The 9405-nt window shown below is 43.9% G+C and overlaps 1 non-coding gene across 1 annotated transcript; it reads left to right on the top strand.

Annotated features, from left to right (window-relative positions):
- The first annotated feature begins 4073 nt into the window (after positions 1–4073).
- LOC120057299 lies at positions 4074–4127 on the top strand. Its single transcript, XR_005477898.1, has one exon. It is a non-coding gene; the product is annotated as a U7 small nuclear RNA (small nuclear RNA).
- Positions 4128–9405: the final 5278 nt, after the last annotated feature.

Below are 9405 nucleotides of genomic sequence, written 5' to 3'. Positions count from 1 at the left end.
TATGGTTTCCAGGGCACAGCTGGGGGTAGAGGGTAGTCTATAGCAAGCGGCAATGGTGAGAGACTTGTTTCTGGAAAGGTGAATTTTTAGTAGTAGAATCTCAATTGTTTTTGGTACAGACCTGGATAGTAAGACAGAACTCTGCAGGCTATCTCTGCAGTAGATTGCAACACCTCCCCCTTTGGCAGTTCTATCTTGGCGGAAAATGTTATAGTTAGGGATGGAAATTTCAAGGGTTTTGGTGGTTCTCCTAAACCAGGTTTCAGACACGGCTAAGACATCCGGGTTGGCAGAATGTGCTAAAGCAGTGAATAAAGCAAATTTAGGGAGTAGGCTTCTAATGTTAACATGCTTGAAACCAAGGCTTTTACGGTTACAGAAGTCAACAAATGAGAGCACCTGGGGAGTAGGAGTGGAGCTAGGCACTGCAGGTCCTGGATTAACCTCTACATCACCAGAGGAACAGAGGATAAGTAGGATAAAGGTACGGCTAAAGGCTATAAGAACTTGCCGTCTAGCACGTTTGGAACAGAGAGTTAAGGGAGCAGGTTTCTGGGCACGATAGATAGATTCAAGGCATAATGTACAGACAAAGGTATGGTAGGAAGAGAGTACATTGGAGGTAAACCTAGGCATTGAGTAATGATGAGAGAGATATAGTCTCTAGAGACGTTTAAATCAGGTGATATCGTCGCATATGTGGGAGGTGGACCAACATGGTTGGTTAAGGCATATTGAGCAGGGCTAGAGGCTCTACAGTGAAATAAGATAGTAATCACTAATCAGGACAGTAATGGACAAGGCATATTGATATTAGGGAGAGGCATGCGAAGCCAAGTGATCTTATGGGTCCAGTGTGTGGTTGGGCTGGCTGGGGACACGGCGATACAGACAGTTAGCAGGCCAGGGCTAGTAAGCTAGCAGTTAGCAGGCCGGGGCTAGCAAGCTAGCATGAGGGCCTTAGAGGGACATCGCGATGGGGGAAAGTCTGTTTTTTACTCCTCGTGCGGTGACGTCGATAGACCAGTCGTGGAATTAGTAGGGTTCCAAGTAGCAGAGGGGTCCAAGTCCAATTGGAAAAATGGGTATAGTGGTCCAAGAAACTGGCCGATGGATCAGCTAACAGTCCAATATGCAATAGATAGCTAGCAGGCCGCGGTTAGCAGAATGGGCCTTCAGGGGACGTCACGCCTGAGGGGCCTGTTGGGATCCTCGGGCAGATTATGTCGGTATTCCAGTCGTGAAGGATCAGCGGGGCTCCGTGCCCCGTACCGGCAGTAGAAGGGGTCCGGATATTGTAGTCGAGGAGTGGGCTTCAGAAGTAGCCCAGGAGCCCTAGCCGGGAGATGGGTCTAGCATGGGCTAGCTCCATGCTAGTTGGTGCTTGCTCCGGGACGGAAACGTTAGCCAGGAGTAGTCAACCCGGGTTGCGGTTAGCTAGCTGCCATGATCCAGATGAAAAGGAGTTTGCGGTAGGAATCCGGGGATATGGAGAGAAAAATAGGTCCGGTATGCTCTGGTTTAAAACGCGTTGTACGAACTGGCGAGAGCTTTCCGAGCTAAAGGTTAGCTGATGACCACTAGCAGTGGTTAGCTGACTGATAGCTGATAGCTGGTAGCTAGTTAGCTAGCTAGCTTCAGTTGAGGTATTCCAGTTCGGAGGTAAATAGAAATACTTTAGAAAAAAACCCCGATCCACACCATATTGGGTGAGGCGGGTTGCAGGAGAGTATTTTGAAGTTGAGGTTTAGGAAAATTTAAAAATTGACGAGGGCAGCATTTTCTGAGCTAACCTGACCAAGACTCACCTCCAACAACACATAAAACCTCACATAATTATGACTAAAACCAATGTCAATTTCTCTCAACCAGTGGTATATGGGCTTTTTAGGTGAGCGCTGATGCCACCCTTTGATAAGCAGAGCCCACTTTGTCAAGGGCAAGGGCACAAAATATTTTACTTGTCCATTCCCAGCGCACTTCTGGGTGCTGTTGGAGAGACGCATCTCTGCAGAGCTCCACCAACGTGCGGTCAGAACAATCATCAAACATAAATCATGTAACAGATATAGGATATGGTAGAAAGAGTATGTGGCCTTTTCTGTAGCCTACAGGCTGGAGATAAGGTGTATGACAATGTAATGAGACTGACACTTTTTACATCGTGCAGGTTTATCCAATCAAATAGCCTAACCTAAATGGCCCTCAATGAAATAAAAATGTTATGTCATGTTAACAAACAACATATCCTAAAAAGAGGACAGGACAGGTCAAAGTAAATTGGACAATCACTGTTGTCCAGGAGTATCACCCCTTTGTCATGATCAGTGGTTTCAAGTTTGTATCCGTATATCTTTGATAAGTTGATCATAGTGAAGAAGAAAATAATTCAGTATTTCCCACTGTGTAAACACATTGCAAATAGGCTCTCGATAACTCCTGATAAAGTTGGGTAGCTGATATTCAGAGCTTAAATAGCCAAATTGATTAGTCACAGGAATCAGGACTAATAAAGCCAATGCAATGGCCTATTTTACAAATGGTGGGTCTACCACTTGGATGGGCATTCATAAAATTCCATTGCTGGCAGAAATGGTACAGTAGGCTACACCCCAGTAAGCACGAGCCAACGTCTTTTGGACGTCTTTTTTTGTTCCAGTCCGGACGTTGTTTTTCAGTGTTTTACAAACGGTAGGCTTACCACATAGAATGGCATTCATAAAGGCAACACTGTAGGCTACACCTCAGTAAGCACGGACCGACACCGATGCCTTTTGGAAGTCTTTTTTTGGTGCAATTCCAGACCCGACTGGATTTCCACATCAATGGAACATTGGTTTTTGGTCCGGTCCAGACCAAATCTGAACCAATCAGATTTGGTTCAGATTTTGTCTGGCCTGGACCAGCCTTGATTTGGCCCAAACATAACTTATTTTCAACTTGAGTCCAGAACCAAAAAAATGCCTGATTTCAAAGTCCGAATGCCTTTTCAGCGTCCTGGAAAATATGTATTTTAAACATACGGAAAAAAACCTTTCACCATTAATTCAGAACCTACATTGAACCTAACATCAATGTCTGGAAAATATGTATTTTAGACATGCTAATTTAGTGTCTTTTAGACATATTTTCAATGTCATTGGGATTATTCTAGTTTTGCAGGGGGCGGCATTTTTTGGTCTTGCCTATGGCGGCAGAACGGCAAGGACCTGCCTATATAGCACATATCGCTGTGTTATCCTCAGTGACCACTGATCTGAAAAGGACTGGGTAGGTTGAAGCAATGTAGGCAAAACTAAACCCAGATAACTGTAACATATGACATAGCAAGTGATGGAACAGAGCATCTCTTTTCTATTCTGGAATATGGAATTCTTTATTTTTCAAGAACTCCTCTATTCCGAGTAGGCATATTCATTTTACACACTACTTAAATCAATTATTTCACATTTTGCAAAAACACTTTTTTTCCAAGGACACAGCAGACACTTTGGCCAAATCATTCCATTGGCTTACTGGAAGTGCTAGACCATAATGATGAGAGATGACATTAGACCATGCAGCCACATAATATTTATGAATGCAGCAACATGTAGAAGACATGTTAATGCTCTCGTATAAGTCTTCTATGTTTTGTCCAGAGAGCACACTAGCCTCATGAGGACAGATTCATTACTTTCAAGCAGCCAATCCCAATCTGACATCATATTAAAAGTTCAGTTATTGCTCAATTATGTTCCGCAGCTTCGCATGCCAACAATTTTAAGTGAATTTCCTAAACCATCCTCCAACATAGAAACCACCAACAGCTGTTGCATTATGGGGTGAGCAGAGCTGTGTGGGTCTGACTCCTACATCTTTATTGATACTGATACTAAAAGTGAAGATAAAAGAGGGGATTTTTATGGACACACCCACATTAAAAAATATTACAGTTTACTGTAGAATTCTATAATAAAATGTAATATACTGTAGAATACTATACTACACACTGTAGCATCCTTCGATCATGTGTAGTACTTCCTCTAGAATGTTTTAGTATACTATAGAATAAATACTACAGTAATGTTAGCTAAATTTGCTCTTTTAGTATTTCTCCAGTAGGTTTCCTGAAGGAGAAAGCCTCCTCTTCTATGTCAAAGATAATATAACAAAAACACTACATTAATTACTATAGATATACTACAGTTTTCTTTTTGACAGTATTTATACTATAGTTAACTGTAAATACTACAGTATACTACCGCAAATACTACATTAAATACCACAGTATTCACTGTAGTGTTTTTGTGGACTACAGTATTCTGTAGTATTTTTTCATTTAGGGCAGTCCCATGGGTGGTCATTCATTCATCCGTAACTTTAGTGTTACTTAGTTTATATTTCCTGTTTCCAGAAACAGTACTAATTTAGATTCATGGATGCATCTCCAATGGCACCCTATTCACTTTTTAGTGCACTACTTTTGACCAGGGAGGAAGTGCACTTAAGGGTGCCATTTGGAACGGATACCATGTTATCTCTTGCTTCAGTTTTCTATCCGTAAGAGCTAGCTACACTAAGAGCTCTACTATACTACTACTCTAATCACATCTGCAGGGCTGCTCCGCACAGTGATTCGTCTCCATGTATACTCTACCTTAGCCTTCCAAAACAGCTTTGAACTCGAGCCACCTGGTTGTTATGTTATCTTGATGTATTTACGCAAAAAGACAGTTTTATAGTTTTTTCCATCTGAAATGAATGTTCAGCACATTACATATTTACTTTTCCATCCTGGCAGGGCTCCCATTGGAAAAAGACAAAGTTAAAGGTGGTCTTAAAAAATAGCTGTAATCATGAAGGGGCATGATGTAAAATTTCCATAGGTAGCAGTGAAGGGTGCACCCTACACAGAGATGATTTGGATGTACCCCAACTGAAATGTGACCTTACTGTATGTAGGCTATACCATAGCCCACTCATAAACTGAAGTTCAATTCATCACAAATGTATTCTTCAACTTGATATGTTGCCCTGAGCCATACATAATGTAGAGTAGCCTATGGACAAATTGTTCATTGACTTATTCATTTTATTCTGGAGAGTCTTGCTGTTTGTTATGCTCACAAGTGTTTTTTAGTTTAAGTGTCATTTATGATGATACATGAGATGTATGATGATAGATGATTTAAGAAAACATTCACAAGTATGTTTTTGTGTGTTATTATACCATCAAGTTCAATTTATGAGTAAATAATACCAAATAAATGTTCTCTGTACTGTTGTATTCTCAGCCTGAGGGGTGGTGCACTCCATAGCTTTTGTAAGGTCCCTCTGTGTATTGAAATCCCTTAAGTGTCACGCCCTGACCTTAGAGAGCCTTTCTATTTCTCTATTTGGTTAGGTCACGGTGTGATTTGGGAGGGAAATCTAGTTTTCCTATTTCTTTGTTTGGCCTGGTATGGCTCCCAATCAGAAGCAGCTGTCTATCGTTGTCTCTGATTGGGGATCATACTTAGGCAGCCATTTTTCCCACCTTAGGTTGTGGGATCTTGATTTGGTTAGTTGCTGTATAGTATGCAGAACTTTATGGTCGTATTGTATTTTGTTGGGTTTTGGTGTTCATTTTAAATAAAAGTAAGATGTTCGCCTACCACGCTGCACCTTGGTCTCATTCCAACAACGGACGTAACATTAAGAGGAACATGTTCTGATAATTTACAACGTGACACTTTTCTCCATGCCAGATGGAGCAGGGAGGTGAAAGAGTTACCTTACTGGAAATACGCCATAAACCTTAGATATGGTAATGGTCTATTTAGTGTGTGAGAGGAAATTAGAATGGTAGCTTAGCCCTAAAATCTTATTTTAGTTGACTGTAGATCCATAGATCCTCTAACATTGCTTGACTGTCTGTATGGCCTGGTTGGTAGCAGTGGTGGAAGAAGTACCCAATTGCCATACTTGAGTAAAAGTAAAGATACCTTTATAGAAAATTACTCAAGTAAAAGTGAATGTCACCCAGTGAAATACTACATAAGTAAAAGTCTAAATGTATTTGGTTTTAAATATACTCAAGTATCAAAAGTAAATGTAATTGCTAAAATATACTTACAGTTCCTTCAGAAAGTATTCATACCACTTGACTTATTCCTCTTTTTGTTGTGTTACAGCCTGAATTCAACATGAATTAAATAGATTCTTTCTCCCTCACCCATTTACACACAATACCCAATAATGGCAAAGTGGAAACATGTTTTTAGACATTTTTGCAAATGTATTGAAAATTAAATACAGAAGTATATTCACACCCCTGAGTAAATACGTTAGAATCACCTTTGGCAAAAATGACCGCTGTGAGTCTCTAACAGCTTTGCACAACTGGATTGTACAATATTAGCACATTATTCTTTAAAAAGTTGGTTGTTGACCATTGCTAGACAGCCATTTTCTGTCATGTTTCACCTATCCTTGTGCTTGTCTCCACCCCTACAGGTGTCACCCTACTTCCCCACTTATCCTCTGGGTATTTATACCTGTGTTTTCTGTCTGTCTGTTGCCAGTTCGTCTTGTTTGTCAAGCTTACCAGCGTTCGTCCTGTCAGCTCCTGTCTTTTCCTAGCCTCTCTTTTTCTCATCTTTCTGGTTTTTGACCCTTGCCTGTCCTGACCCTGTACCCGCCCGCCTGACCACTCTGCCCGTATCTGACCCTGAGCCTGCCTGCCGTCCTGTACCTTTGCTCCACCTCTGGATTACTGAACTCTGCCTGTTTCTGACTCTGAGCCTGCCTGCCATCCTGTACCTTGCACCTACTCTGGATTATTCGAACCCTTCCTGCCTTTCACAAACCTGTCGTTTGCCTGCCCCTGTGGTTACAATAAACATTGTTACTTCACACAGTCTGCACTTGGGTCTTACCTTGATTCTTGATAATTTTGCCAAAGATTTTCAAGCCGATTTAAGTCAAAACTGTAACTAGATCACTCAGAACCATTCAATGTCATCTTGGTAAGCAACTCCAGAGTATATTTGGCCTTGTGTTTTAGGTTATTGTCCTGCTGAAAGGTGAAATTGTCTCCCAGTGTCTGTTGGAAAGCACCATTAACCAGGTTTTCCTCTAGGATTTTGCCTGTGCTTAGCTCTATTCCTCCTCTCTTTATAAAAATAAAATAGTCCTTGCCGATGACAAGCATACCCATAACATGATGCAGCCACCACCATGCTTGACAATATGAAGAGTGGTACTCAGTAATGTGTTGTGTTGGACTTGCCCCAAACCTGATGCTTTGTATTCAGGACATTAAGTTAATTTCTTTGCCACATTTTTTTCAGTATTACTTTAGTGCCTTGTTGCAAACAGGATGCATGTGTTGGAATATTTTTATTCTGTACAGGCATCCTTCTTTTCCCTCTGTCATTTAGGTTAGTATTGGGATGTAACTACAATGCTGTTGATCCATCATCAGTTTTCTCCTATTACATTTACATTTAAGTCATTTAGCAGACGCTCTTATCCAGAGCGACTCACAAATTGGTGCATTCACCTTATGATATCCAGTGGAACAACCACTTTACAATAGTGCATCTAACTCTTTTAAGGGGGGGGGGGGGGGGGGGGGGGTTAGAAGGATTACTTTATCCTATCCTAGGTATTCCTTAAAGAGGTGGGGTTTCAGGTGTCTCCGGAAGGTGGTGATTGACTCCGCTGACCTGGCGTCGTGAGGGAGTTTGTTCCACCATTGGGGTGCCAGAGCAGCGAACAGTTTTGACTGGGCTGAGCGGGAACTGTACTTCCTCAGAGGTAGGGAGGCGAGCAGGCCAGAGGTGGATGAACGCAGTGCCCTTGTTTGGGTGTAGGGCCTGATCAGAGCCTGAAGGTACGGAGGTGCCGTTCCCCTCACAGCTCCGTAGGCAAGCACCATGGTCTTGTAGCGGATGCGAGCTTCAACTGGAAGCCAGTGGAGAGAGCGGAGGAGCGGGGTGACGTGAGAGAACTTGGGAAGGTTGAACACCAGACGGGCTGCGGCGTTCTGGATGAGTTGTAGGGGTTTAATGGCACAGGCAGGGAGCCCAGCCAACAGCGAGTTGCAGTAATCCAGACGGGAGATGACAAGTGCCTGGATTAGGACCTGCGCCGCTTCCTGTGTGAGGCAGGGTCGTACTCTGCGAATGTTGTAGAGCATGAACCTACAGGAACGGGTCACCGCCTTGATGTTAGTTGAGAACGACAGGGTGTTGTCCAGGATCACGCCAAGGTTCTTAGCACTCTGGGAGGAGGACACAATGGAGTTGTCAACCGTGATGGCGAGATCATGGAACGGGCAGTCCTTCCCCGGGAGGAAGAGCAGCTCCGTCTTGCCGAGGTTCAGCTTGAGGTGGTGATCCGTCATCCACACTGATATGTCTGCCAGACATGCAGAGATGCGATTCGCCACCTGGTTATCAGAAGGGGGAAAGGAGAAGATTAATTGTGTGTCGTCTGCATAGCAATGATAGGAGAGACCATGTGAGGATATGACAGAGCCAAGTGACTTGGTGTATAGCGAGAATAGGAGAGGTCCTAGAACAGAGCCCTGGGGGACACCAGTGGTGAGAGCACGTGGTGCGGAGACAGATTCTCGCCACGCCACCTGGTAGGAGCGACCTGTCAGGTAGGACGCAATCCAAGCGTGGGCCGCGCCGGAGATGCCCAACTCGGAGAGGGTGGAGAGGAGGATCTGATGGTTCACAGTATCAAAGGCAGCCGATAGGTCTAGAAGGATGAGAGCAGAGGAGAGAGAGTTAGCTTTAGCAGTGCGGAGCGCCTCCGTGACACAGAGAAGAGCAGTCTCAGTTGAATGACTAGTCTTGAAACCTGACTGATTTGGATCAAGAAGGTCATTCTGAGAGAGATAGCAGGAGAGCTGGCCAAGGACGGCACGTTCAAGAGTTTTGGAGAGAAAAGAAAGAAGGGATACTGGTCTGTAGTTGTTGACATCGGAGGGATCGAGTGTAGGTTTTTTCAGAAGGGGTGCAACTCTCGCTCTCTTGAAGACGGAAGGGACGTAGCCAGCGGTCAAGGATGAGTTGATGAGCGAGGTGAGGTAAGGGAAAAGGTCTCCGGAAATGGTCTGGAGAAGAGAGGAGGGGATAGGGTCAAGCGGGCAGGTTGTTGGGCGGCCGGCCGTCACAAGACGCGAGATTTCATCTGGAGAGAGAGGGGAGAAAGAGGTCAAAGCACAGGGTAGGGCAGTGTGAGCAGAACCAGCGGTGTCGTTTGACTTAGCAAACGAGGATCGGATGTCGTCGACCTTCTTTTCAAAATGGTTGACGAAGTCATCCGCAGAGAGGGAGGAGGGGGGGGGGGGGGGGGGAGGATTCAGGAGGGAGGAGAAGGTGGCAAAGAGCTTCCTAGGGTTAGAGGCAGATGCTTGGAATTTAGAGT

Source organism: Salvelinus namaycush, chromosome 1 (assembly GCF_016432855.1).
Source record: "Salvelinus namaycush isolate Seneca chromosome 1, SaNama_1.0, whole genome shotgun sequence".
Lineage (NCBI taxonomy): Eukaryota > Metazoa > Chordata > Actinopteri > Salmoniformes > Salmonidae > Salvelinus > Salvelinus namaycush.
The sequence above is the reverse complement of the archived record's forward strand: the minus strand, read 5'-3'. Positions and strand labels throughout refer to the sequence as shown.